At 41.6% G+C, this 12,796-nt stretch overlaps 1 non-coding gene across 1 annotated transcript; it reads left to right on the top strand.

Moving 5' to 3' along the window:
- Nucleotides 1-4,035: 4,035 nt before the first annotated feature.
- LOC132885556 (U1 spliceosomal RNA) lies at nucleotides 4,036-4,199 on the top strand. The gene has a single exon (XR_009654606.1). It is a non-coding gene; the product is annotated as a U1 spliceosomal RNA (small nuclear RNA).
- Nucleotides 4,200-12,796: the final 8,597 nt, after the last annotated feature.

Consider the following 12,796-nt stretch of genomic DNA (forward strand, 5'->3'; position numbering starts at 1 on the left):
GGAGGTCTTCAAAGGGGATGGGGTCTTCAAATGGGGCGGGTGATATGAGGGGGTCCTCAAAGGGGATGGGGTGCAGTTGCCAAAAGGGGACAGGGTACTAAAAGGGGACTGGTTCCGTAAGGAGGATGGGGTATTCATAGGGTTCCCTAAAGGGGATGGGACTCGGGTGCATAAAGGGGACGGGTGGCATGGACAGATTGGTGTCCATAAAGGAGATGGGTCATGTGAGAGGATCGGAGTCTATAAATATATATGTGATCCTCTCACATGGGCTCGCGACGCTGCCTTCAGGTCAGGTGACAGAGCTCTGTACAGTGCCACTTGAGCTGATCTAAAAAGAGAAATTAAAAAAGCCAAGGCGGACCATAGGCTGCGTATAGAGTCCCACCTGTCCAGCAACAACATACGGGAGGTGTGGCGGGGCATACAAGACATCACGAACTTCAGAGACTGTGATGCATCAACAGGAGACTGGAGTGCGCCGCTGGCAGAGGAGCTAAATTGCTTCTTTGCTCACTTTGAAACATCTCAGCAGCACTCATCTGCTCCAGCCCTGCCCCCACCACCACACAGTTCGTACATCACCCCATTCACTGTACAGGAGCATGATGTCAGATGGGTGTTCCTGGCAGTGAACCCCAAGAAAGCTGCCGGCCCAGATGGAGTACCTGGTAAGGTGCTCAGAGCGTGTGCCCACCAGCTCGCCCCTACCTTCACCAGGATCAGTATTACAGTATGGTACGGCAGCTGCACTGCTGTAGACAGGGAGAGGCTCCAGAGGGTAATTAAGGCAGCACAGAAGATCATTGGCTGCCCTCTCCCCTCCCTGATGGACATTTACACCTCCCGCTGCCTTAGCAGAGCTAAGAACATTATCAAGGACAGCTCCCACCCTGGCTTTGATCTGTTCGACCTGTTGCCCTCAGGGAGGCGCTACAGGTGCATCAGGACAAAGACAAATCGATTCAAAAACAGCTTCTTTCCAAAAGCCATAACCACCCTGAACTTAGATATGCTCTGACTTTATAGTCTATTTATTTTACTATGTGACTCTCTTCGTGCAATAATTTATAATGTGCAGTACTTTATAAGGTGACTCTCTCTGTGCAATACTTTTATAATGTGCAATACCTCACTCCATAATGTGAAATGCAACACATTCACCTCAGGTCTGTGCACCTTACACACAACACATACACCTCAGGACTGTGAACCTTACACACAGCACATACACCTCAAGTCTGTGCACCTTACCTTACCTTGCAATACTTCATAATGCGTAATATTTTATTTTATAATGTGCAATACTTTATAATGTGCAATGAGCAATACCTCACTCCATAATGTGTAACACAACACATACACCGCAGGACTGTGCACCTTAACCCCCTTCCACCCTCTCCCCCTTCCCCCCCTCTCTCTACACGCTGTTTGCACTGTTATTGGAAATGCTTTAAGCTCATTGTACATGTGTACAGTGACAATAAAGGTATTCTATTCTATTCTATTCTATTCTATTCTATTCTATTCTATAGGGGACAGGCCACATGAGGGGGATGGCATCCTCAAAGGGGATTGGGTCTTCAAATGGGATGGGTGACATGAGGGGGTCAGATCCAACAAATGGGAGGAAGTCCTCAAAGGGCATGGGGTCCAGTTGCCAAAAGGGGACAGGTTCCATAAGGGGGACAGGGTACTAAAAGGGGAATGGGATTCTCAAAATCACTACACACTCGTCACCATCCTCTTGCTCATTCTGATCAGGCCTGTGGTCTTCATCCTGGTTGTCACTCTCTTCTGTGCTGTTGTCAAGCACGATGACAGGAAACGTCCTTCCTGTGTCCAAAGAGATGAAGACAATGAGACACGTGTGCACGTCTCGTCTAATGAATCAGGAACCTTTCTGAAACCTTTTTTATAAGTAGAGTCTGTTTTGTACAGCAGGAAATCCTCACTCAAAACATCCTTTACACCAAATACATTTATATGACTGATGTTACTGAAAAACTCACACATGAACTAAAACACTTTTAGCCTCCCCCCCCCGCCCCTGTGAGAAATACATCAAGATGTGCAAAGACAATTATCTACAGAGAATCTGTAATAAACATTCCCTTCAGTTTTCATTGCGAACCTGTGTATTTTTAAACCTGATTCAATACCATGATCACCTCAATAAAACCATTTCAACACTTAGTTATCACACTGTGGGCATTTCTAAAAATGTTTGACTGAATGTTTTAATCCTTTCAGTTGTTGTAACGCTGTTTATAATCTCATTTCTGCTCACTTACACATGGTTTTCTTTCCTAGTAGTTCTACAGCAGTTTTCTGAACCGCACCAATGAACAACTCAATAGACCCCTTCGCATGTTTGTAAACAAACCTACCGTTGCCAGGATGCGCGCGCAGCCTGGACCCAGAAACAATGGCGCTGCCCATAGACCGGCATTATGAGCTGTCAGATTATGCCAAATAATTGTCGTTACAAGATCGAGAATGCTACATAAATAAGTTAACTCTAACAAGTGGACATCGCCTACCGGAGCCACATTTAATTAAAGAGTGGACGGACGATGTTAGTAAGTTCCCTGGTATACAATGGCCAGATATATACTCGTACCTTATTGACAAGACTTCAGTGTACACCCACGAAAAACTTCGTGCCTACAAGTCTTTAGACGCATATGACTATGTTATGTGCGGGCATGTACAACTTGATTAACAATGGGACATTCATATTCATTTTGTTTTAATCAAATTATGCCAGTGATGTGATGGCAATGTGGCTTTAGCTACAACAGCAAATACCAACACTAAACGGCAATTTGCAGGAGGTAATGGCATGAAAGGAATGATAGTGTAAAGAGTGCAGCTAAGAGAAATCAGAGCTGCGTAAAAAGCGAGAGGCAGAGAGCAGAAATGAAACTGAACGGGGCGGGAGCTAGGTTAGAGCAGTCAACGCAAGTTGGCATTTAGAGTGAGGGCACACAATTTTACCTTTCCATCCTTGCTTTAAAATTGTGATTTTCGGCATACACAAATAATGATGGCACAAAATCTGGACTGCTTGAGTCAAGCGAGAGCTCTCCTACAAACAAAATTGCATGCAAAGCTAAGTTAACATGCTAACAATATTCATTACATTGTGTAACTATGACCCAGCTAATCAGACAAACGTTACCAAAGTATTTTGCTACATCAATAAACAAAGACTAGAAAGAATAAAAAAGAGAGATTTAATAAATAGCCTGATCTTACCTGTGATGAAGTGGGCGCTGCAAACCTGCGCATTTTTGATGGTGCTTTCATCCCAGTCTACACGTTTGATGGCTTGTAGCCATAGACGTCGGTGATTTTTTTTTGAATGGGTGAGATCCTGCTGGAATTCTGAACATTTTAACCCCATCACTGCTACGATTCTGACACCCGACAACACAACAACTAGGCATTTCTGAGTCTTTTTTGGGTCCAGGCTGCGCGCGCAATTTCCGCTTTCGTATGAATGACGTTTACTGCGAAGGGGTCTATACAGTAATTAACTCAGATACATTTCAACTTATTGAAAACATTTTCTGCTTTAATGTGGTTATTATTTCCCCAGAGGGTCTGTTCACTGTTTCACAGCCCAAGCAAAACACAAATGAAACACTGAAAAACAATAATTTAATGACATTAACTATGCTAAGTAGCTGCCTAGATAACCTTAGCTTCATTAATATTCCTCCTAAGAGTAACTATTTAACTTTTGATAAAATTTAAGTAAACTATCAGAGTTTTCAAGCAAACACACAAACTAACGTTAAGTTAGAGAAATAATTAGCTCTCAAACCTTTAGCCGAATGGTTCATTTCTGCCCACGTTATCATTTCTGAAAACAATACTTTTTTCCCCTTTTCTGTCCGTTTGTTGTTTTGTACTTTAACACAATTACTGACATTTTCAGTGTGTGTTTTTAACGATTATAAAATTATCTGCAGTGTTTTTATCCATTATAGCTTTCATACTCAAACAGTAATGTGCTAATCCTGACAGCTCGTTACCTGGCAGTGGCAACACCATGATCAAGAAGGTGGTTTGCCCAAAGTGAGGCCCAGCCATTGCACTCAGGCTGTGCTGACCTTTGTGAATTCCTCAAATGCAGGAATCTCAACTGCATAGTTTCTGGTAGTGGGGGACTGTGTTCACGCTCTCCACTTTCACCTAATTTTTGGGCGGCACGGTGGTGTAGTGGTTAGCACGGTCGCCTCACAGCAAGAAGGTTCCGGGTTCGAACCCAGCAGCCGGCAAGGGCCTTTCTGTGTGGAGTTTGCATGTTCTCCCCGTGTCTGCGTGGGTTTCCTCTGGGTGCTCCGGTTTCCCCCACAATCCAAAGACATGCGGTTAGGTTAACATGGGGCGGCCTTGGGCTGAGGTGCCCTTGAGCAAGGTATCTAACCCCTGATTGCTCCCCGGGCGCTCTGGTGTGGCTGCCCACTGCTCTGAGTGTGTTCACTGCTTCAGATGGGTTAAATGCAGAGGATGAATTTCACTGTGCTTGAAGTGTGCACGTGACGAATAAAGGTTTCTTCTTCTTCTTAGCTTAGCAACTCAATCCAACTTTTATGACTAGCTGCTAACTTTAGGCTCGTTATCATGGATGTAAACCGATTCGCCAAACAATAAGGAACATGTCAGTTAGACCAAAACCCCTCTTAACACTGTTCACTATATTCCTGATAGCATTTCTGCCTGTTTAGTGCTATTTTTGACCCTTTCTTGTAATAATGCGGTGTTTAAAGCCCTTGTTGTTGAAGTGAAAACTCGGCAACTCTCCATTCCAGGGGTCAATCAGTCCGCTCGATCCTGGGTGGGGGTCTTCTCTGCTGGAGCACATCACTGAGGATTTCTTCTCGGCCAGGTGTGTTTCAGATATAAATCCCAAGAGGTGGGGTACACCCTGGACAAGTCTCCAGGTCATCACAGGGCTGACACAGAGACAAACAACCATTCACACTCACATCTGCAGTCAATTTAGAGCCACCAATTAGCCGAACCTGCATGTCTTTGGACTGTGGGGGAAACCGGAGCACCCGGAGGAAACCCACATGGACAACATGCAAACTCCGCACAGAAAGGCCCTCGCCGGCCACGGGGCTCGAACCCAGACCTTCTTGCTGTGAGGCGACAGCACTAACCACTACACCACCGTGCTTCCCGTGTGTTAAACCATCGTCTCCAATCAAATTTGCCCCAAGAAAAATATTTCCAGACTTTTTTGTCCCCCTCTTGTTTTCTCAACTTTACCCACATTCCTTAGTCCTTGGATGGCTGTTCCTAATAAAGTGGCCAATGAATGTATATCACAGTACTGTTTAGTTTTCAACTCTGATTAGTCAGATGGTGATTAATTTTCTATAAACGCATCACATTAATTATTTACAGCATACACTGTGTTCTTCCTTATTTAAAGTAATACAGACACCCAAATAAATTCATTCTTTCCTATGACTGCATAAAAATAAAGGCAGTTCTGATCATTTTCGCTCACAATGCTATTGTGAATAATAAACCTTTGATTATTTAAAAAAAAAGTGGGGGAAAAATACACCAAGCAGCACAATGGAGCAGACGGGAACTGTATCGCGGCGTTGTGACGTAGATCAGGGAAGCTCCAGAAACTGGCAGTGCGTGCCCAGTGTCTGAAGCCAGGAATTTTAGATATAGTTTTCCATCATTACCAAAGGAATATAGACAAGTCCAGTCATATCATAACATGGCAGTTTATTTAGGAATATTATGGTATTAATGCAGTATTTCGGGTGGCATGGTGGTGTAGTGGTTAGCGCTGTCGCCTCACAATAAGAAGGTCCGGGTTCGAGCCCCGTGGCCGGCGAGGGCCTTTCTGTGCGGAGTTTGCATGTTCTCCCCGTGTCCGCGTGGGTTTCCTCCGGGTGCTCCGGTTTCCCCCACAGTCCAAAGACATGCAGGTTAGGTTAACTGGTGACTCTAAATTGACCGTAGGTGTGAATGGTTGTCTGTGTCTATGTGTCAGCCCTGTGATGACCTGGCGACTTGTCCAGGGTGTACCCCGCCTTTCGCCCGTAGTCAGCTGGGATAGGCTCCAGCTTGCCTGCGATCCTGTAGAAGGATAAAGCGGCTAGAGATAATGAGATGAGATGCAGTATTTCGGTGTGGTACTTTACAATACTGAAAAAATTTTAAATGAATATTGACACCTGAATAATTTCACTCTTCTCTCTGACTCTGAAAATAAAGCAATCTGGCAGACAGATGGTGCACTCTATTGTACACATACTCCATTACTCCAAAGTGTTGGAAATATTTGAAAAACAATGACACACACAGGCGGGCGGCACGGTGGTGTAGTGGTTAGCGCCGTTGCCTCACAGCAAGAAGGTCCGGGTTCGAGCCCCGTGGCTGGCGAGGGCCTTTCTGTGCGGAGTTTGCATGTTCTCCCCGTGTCCGCGTGGGTTTCCTCCGGGTGCTCCGGTTTCCCCCACAGTCCAAAGACATGCAGGTTAGGTTAACTGGTGACTCTAAATTGACCGTAGGTGTGAATGTGAGTGTGAATGGTTGTCTGTGTCTATGTGTCAGCCCTGTGATGACCTGGCAACTTGTCCAGGGTGTACCCCGCCTTTCGCCCGTAGTCAGCTGGGATAGGCTCCAGCTTGTCTGCGACCCTGTAGAACAGGATAAAGTGGCTAGAGATAATGAGATGAGATGAGACTTTCCCATACAGGGTCACACCCAGTGTTCCTGGGATATGCTGCAGATCCACAGTGACTGACCAGGATAAAATGCTGAGTGAAGATGGACGAATAGGAAGAAAAATACATTCTTACAGTACAATTGTAACTGAAAATGAATAAATGTTAGAAAAAGATATCACAGCTGCGATCTTTCAAATATGTATTGTTGACAATTTATCATATCAGTATTGCATGATCACATTGCTCAACCCTAATAATACATTTCCTGTAATGGCACTTAGAAGCAGTAATATCAATATGTTACTTTTCTTCTTTCTCCTTTTAGCGGACAGCTTGATATTTACATGTGATGTAAGCCTAAGATTTATAGCTCCTTGCTGGAGGAATCCATGCAGGGAATGCAGGATTTGAGATGGGTACTAGACAGGGGCAGATTTAGGGCGGTGGTGGACCCCTGGGCTTAAACTATTGTTGGGACCCGTACACCTACATCCTGATATGACCCTAGAACTCATCCAAGCAGAAAAAAAAGTAAGGCTGCTATCACACAAAACAGAAGCTAATATAATATCACAGAGTAGCTTGTTATTGGCAGACAATTTTATGATAGCAACTATAACTATTTATCAATTAAGAATTATAATTATTCCAAAGTCCATTATGATAATTACAAATGAGGTTAAATATCCAACTAGAGGTTGGACAAGACTAATAAACCAATATCCATAATGATACTTTTAAACACTCATTCGTCCATTAAGTTTTGCTTTGTTAAAGTAGATTGGAGTGAAATAACTAAAACACTAACTTACAATCCATGCTGCTTTTTCTTTCTGCCATAGAAGAGCAGAGCTGTATTACACACACCCTCCTTATGGTCATGTGTGAACATATAGGAGTGCATTGGTTTTTCAGCATACCTGTGAACCCAGTGACTTTGACCGTGTCATGGTCGTTGGTGCTATTGGACCTGTCTCACCACCTTCTTGATTCAGTTCATGAGACCATGAGCTGAATTGTTTTATAATATTAATGATACACGTGTAGGCTTTGGTTTTTCATCTCATCTCATTATCTCTAGCCGCTTTATCCTTCTACAGGGTCACAGGCAAGCTGGAGCCTATCCCAGCTGACTACGGGCGAAAGGCGGGGTACACCCTGGACAAGTCGCCAGGTCATCACAGGGCTGACACATAGACACAGACAACCATTCACACTCACATTCACACCTACGGTCAATTTAGAGTCACCAGTTAACCTAACCTGCATGTCTTTGGACTGTGGGGGAAACCGGAGCACCCGGAGGAAACACACGCGGACACGGGGAGAACATGCAAACTCCGCACAGAAAGGCCCTCGCCAGCCACGGGGCTCGAACCCGGACCTTCTTGCTGTGAGGCGACAGCGCTAACCACTACACCACCGTGCCGCCAATCTTGAACCTATAAATATTAAAGATTTAATATATACATATATTTTCATATTTACAAAAAGACATTAAAATGTACTATACTACTACCATGTGTAAATTTGATGACTATTAATTTATAATATTAATTATACTGTAGAGTCATAACATCCTACTGTAAAACGCCTGGACTTTTAACACTAACCAGAAATAGAAACTGACTCTCTCCCCTAACAGAACACACGTGTATATGACAATAACAATATACATTTTATTCCAACATGTATGTAGCAGGAACACTGGAAAACCTCTGCGCATATATCACACTAATAGTTGGCATGTACATTTGAAAACCTCCACAGACATACAGTATACTGTAAACATCACAGTTCTATGGACAGGTTGACATAATTTAAAATAGTCTTTTTTGGGGGGAACAAATTGAAGTCCAGCACTGTCAGCATGAGTTGGCAAGTACATTGGAAAGGTTGACCTGCTTTAAAGGAGTGGTTTTGGCTGCACATCACCTCCTTTTTTTCAGACCTGGTAATTTGTGACATGTTGGGCACAGCCAAGTCTCAGCTTCTGGGGCTTTCTTTAGTCCAAGGCAGGTAATATGAAACCATTTCCATGGACAATCACTGTTGTCACACCCAACCATTAAAGTGCATATCATGGGTAAATTCAGGAGCAAGATCAAATATCTGTCAGATTTTGCATTTTATGCAATTTTTTTTTACCTTGTGCAATATCAGAAAAATTCAGTTGAAATCAAGCCATTTGAGGTGAATTGGTCCAAATTTGGCATTTGGATTTCCCGGCAAACACTGATTTTTGTGACATTACGTGCGGGACGCCTCCCTCTGAATCCTACGTCAGTGTTGGTTTGTTTATGAGAAAACCACCCAGTGGTTTTCTGCAAATTTCTTCAACGTTATCATGTAATTATTAAAATGGTTAACAGATGTATCGTAGGAGGGTGTAGCAACACCAATCATGATGGGATTAGTACTCATCGTTTCCCACATTGCGCTCAGGTGACAATTCCATATTTCAATGCAAAATCACTAGCTGCTAAACTTGGTCTACACAGGTTGTGCACTGAAACCGTCCAAGCTCGCGCAGCCTGCTGGCGCTTCCGCAGGTGACGTTACGAATCTGGCTCCAGACTCCCTTGAGATTTTTTCAGACGAGTTTTGTTATTTTTTTCTGCTGTAGACAGATGGCCTTGTGCAAAATTACCCTTCTGGACGAGTGTGTAAAGGGACATACTTTCATATATAAAAACGAATTTGGTCCAGGATATGCACTTTAAGCTTTCACTGTCTTCCTTTTGGCAGTAGCAAAACAGCTCTTGGTCTGTGATATTTTCTTTTCCTGGTGCCTTTGACACTTTGGCTGAGTACCAATTGCCAACCAGCTCTAGCAAGATGGCAACCTGCAAAGATATGGAAAGTTGAGTTGTTAGGTTCAATCAAATCAAATAATTAAATTTTTACAGTGCAAAATATGTATTATTACATGTATTTCAAGATATTTATTTATTTATTTGCTTAGGGTTTTATGCCCTACTCAAGATTATTTCAGTTATATGACGGCGGTGCCAGCATTATTGTGGGAGGAAAGCTGGGCATTGCCCGGAAAACCCACAACCTTTTGCAGGTTGCTGGCGACCTTCCCACTTAAATTTCAAAATAAACACTGACCATAGTTTTTGAGGCTATATACTTGCGCCTTATTTTTGGTACCATATTTAATTTCATGGGGGGGGGGGGGGGGGGGGGGGGGGGGGGATAAGGGCTCTCCCAAAATTGGAGAGATAAAATTAAAATGATTAATGATTTTCTTAATTAGGTTAATAAATTCATCTAATTTTCATTGCTAACCCATCGCAAAGCATTGTGAGCTGTGGTGTGACTGTAGCTTAATGAGGCGGACGTGAAGTCAGATGCAACCCAGCAATTGTACTGTACTACGAGTAAAACTTAGCTTCAACTTGAAAAAACAATTGCGGCCCACTAGATGGTGCTTTGCAGCTCACTAATGGCCACAAAGCACCAAACAAACAAACAAACAAACAAACAAACCATTAATATTCAAAACTTTCAATCTAGCATGGCCCAGTTGTTGCTCTCTGTAATGTTTAATTCCAAATTAGTGGGTATGTAGTGCTTAGTTCGTTTTTGTTTAATCGATGGTACAATACCTAGTGAAATTAGTGCGGCCCACTAATGGTTGAGAGACACTGTGCTAAGACACTGCGACATGTAACCAAATATTAGGTGAGCTCCATGTATATTTTTTACACTGTGTTATATATATATATATATATATATATATATATATATATATATATATATATATATATATATATATATATATATGTGTGTGTGTATGGGAGTGCCCGTCACTGCAGTTGAGTATGTGCTCTGAGTGCCATACTAATGAGCCTGGCTCTTGGGTGTTGTGGTCAGGGTGCAGGTTTGGTATCCTGTAAACCTGGGTTCAAGGCAGGATAAGGTAACTGCTCTCTTACTTTGCTGCAACATAATTTTGACCCTGTGTTGATTTCAGAAACCCCAAAATAAATTAAAACCTGTGCACCAAGTTCTTGGTTATTATATCTCATCTCATCTCATTATCTCTAGCCGCTTTGTCCTGTATAAAGGTGTATATTGCGCAATCATTCTACCACAGAAAACAAACAGTTCAAAGAAACCACTGAAAGCCCAATATTGCCATGACATTCATGTCGCTGTCTGTAAACTTTTAATCACAACTGTATATACAGTAGGACTTTCATTATTAAGAGTCTTTAAACAAACCACTTTTTTTTGGACTAATGATAAGTAAATAAGTTATGCTTACTTGTTTACAATTTGTTTCCAAATAAAAACTTTCAAAAATATAATCCAGGCCCTGTGATTCAATATAATTTGATTTCCTTGGATTGAATAAATCCAAATCTACATTTGTATGAAGTTTATTACTTTGATGAGAATTAAGACTGGTTTGGGAAGAAAGTGTGGTCATGGCAGTGGTTGGTGTGTGTGTGTGTGTGTGTGTGTGTGTGTGTGTGTGTGTGTGTGTGTGTGCACCCTTATTTGTACATCCTTAGAAAAAGGATTCTTCATATTTGTTAAGTTCTTCATTTCCTAAAATGGTTTTAGTTTGAATCCTTTCTGATCAGATTCTCAATTTCACACACTGAGCCTCAGGTGCAGAAAAAAATAAATAAATAAATGCCATGGGGCTCTAGTGCTACCGTTCATACATAACCTAGCTTAATAAATGGCTTGCCTTCCTTGCCACATGCACTAAACTTCTAGAAATACAAGAAAATAAATCACCATGTACCTAATTATAAAAATGTTCTTTAATAATTTACTTTAGGGCAAATATTACTGTCATCTACACTACCAGTCAAAAGTTTGTACACCCCTACTCATTCTTAGGTTTTTCTGTATTTTGACTATTTTCTAAATTGTAGAACAATACTGAAGACATCAAAACTATGACATAACATATGGAATCTATATGGAATTATGTGGTAAACAAAGTGTTAAAAACAAAACGTTTCATATTTTAGATTTTTCAAAGTAGCCAGTGTTTACCTTGATGACACTTTGCATACCATTGGCATTATCTTAACCAGATTCATGAGGTAGTCACCTGGAATGCTTCTCAATGAACAGGCGTGCCTCGTCAAAAGTTAATTAGTGCAATTTCTTGCCTTCTTAATGTGTTTGAGATCAAATAGTAAATAATAAAAATACAGTAAATATCCCTATTCCACAACTGTAGTAATCCATATTATGTCAAGAACCACTCAACTAAGTAAAGAGAAATGACATCCATCGTTACTTTAAGTCATGAAGTGTCTTTTAATTAATAAAAAATAAACATTAAGTAAGAAAGTGTGTCCAAACTTTTGACTGGTCTTGTAAATACCATAGTGTATTTTTTGTCATTTCTGTATGTGCTGGAGAGAGAATAATAGACACATTTGTAGAAAGTAGTGATGGCAAATTAAAAACCTCCTTTGTGGTACCCTTGCACAAATAAAAATAAGAGGAAAAAAAAACAACCTGGACATTTGTCATGCCTCACTCTCAAGGTTTGAGAGATCCTTAGATGTCCTCAAGCCAGAGCATTTTTTAAGGATTTTCCACTAGGAGACCAACTGGTCTGGGCAATACAATCACAGGCCCCAGAGTCCATGCGGCTGCACCGCTGCGGCATATTCTGTGATGCAAAATGGTTCACCAATCACCATATAGACAAACACACTACAGTCTACACAGCTATCAAGAGCAATTACCAAGCACAAATATGTTATGTCAAAGACACTCAAAGTTACACAGTAATGACATCGGATTCTGACATCGGCCATCTCAGTAACCAAATTTTAGTTTTGTTTTTCTTAACCAACATGATCTTGGGTGTATATCTTATAACATAGATCTTCATTTTCCTTGTTAAATGTATACATGGTACTTGGTTAACCCTTTGATGCAAAACATGGGTCAAAAGTGACCCGGCTGAGTTTTTTTCTTCTATATCTTTGCAATAAATTAATTCCATCATTCAGTATTCAAGGTATTCCTCAATTAACTTGTTTTTGATCATCATACATCCTTATTTTATTTTTTCCTTTCTTACTTTTTGAATAAAA

This window comes from Neoarius graeffei, chromosome 4, assembly GCF_027579695.1.
Source record: "Neoarius graeffei isolate fNeoGra1 chromosome 4, fNeoGra1.pri, whole genome shotgun sequence".
Lineage (NCBI taxonomy): Eukaryota > Metazoa > Chordata > Actinopteri > Siluriformes > Ariidae > Neoarius > Neoarius graeffei.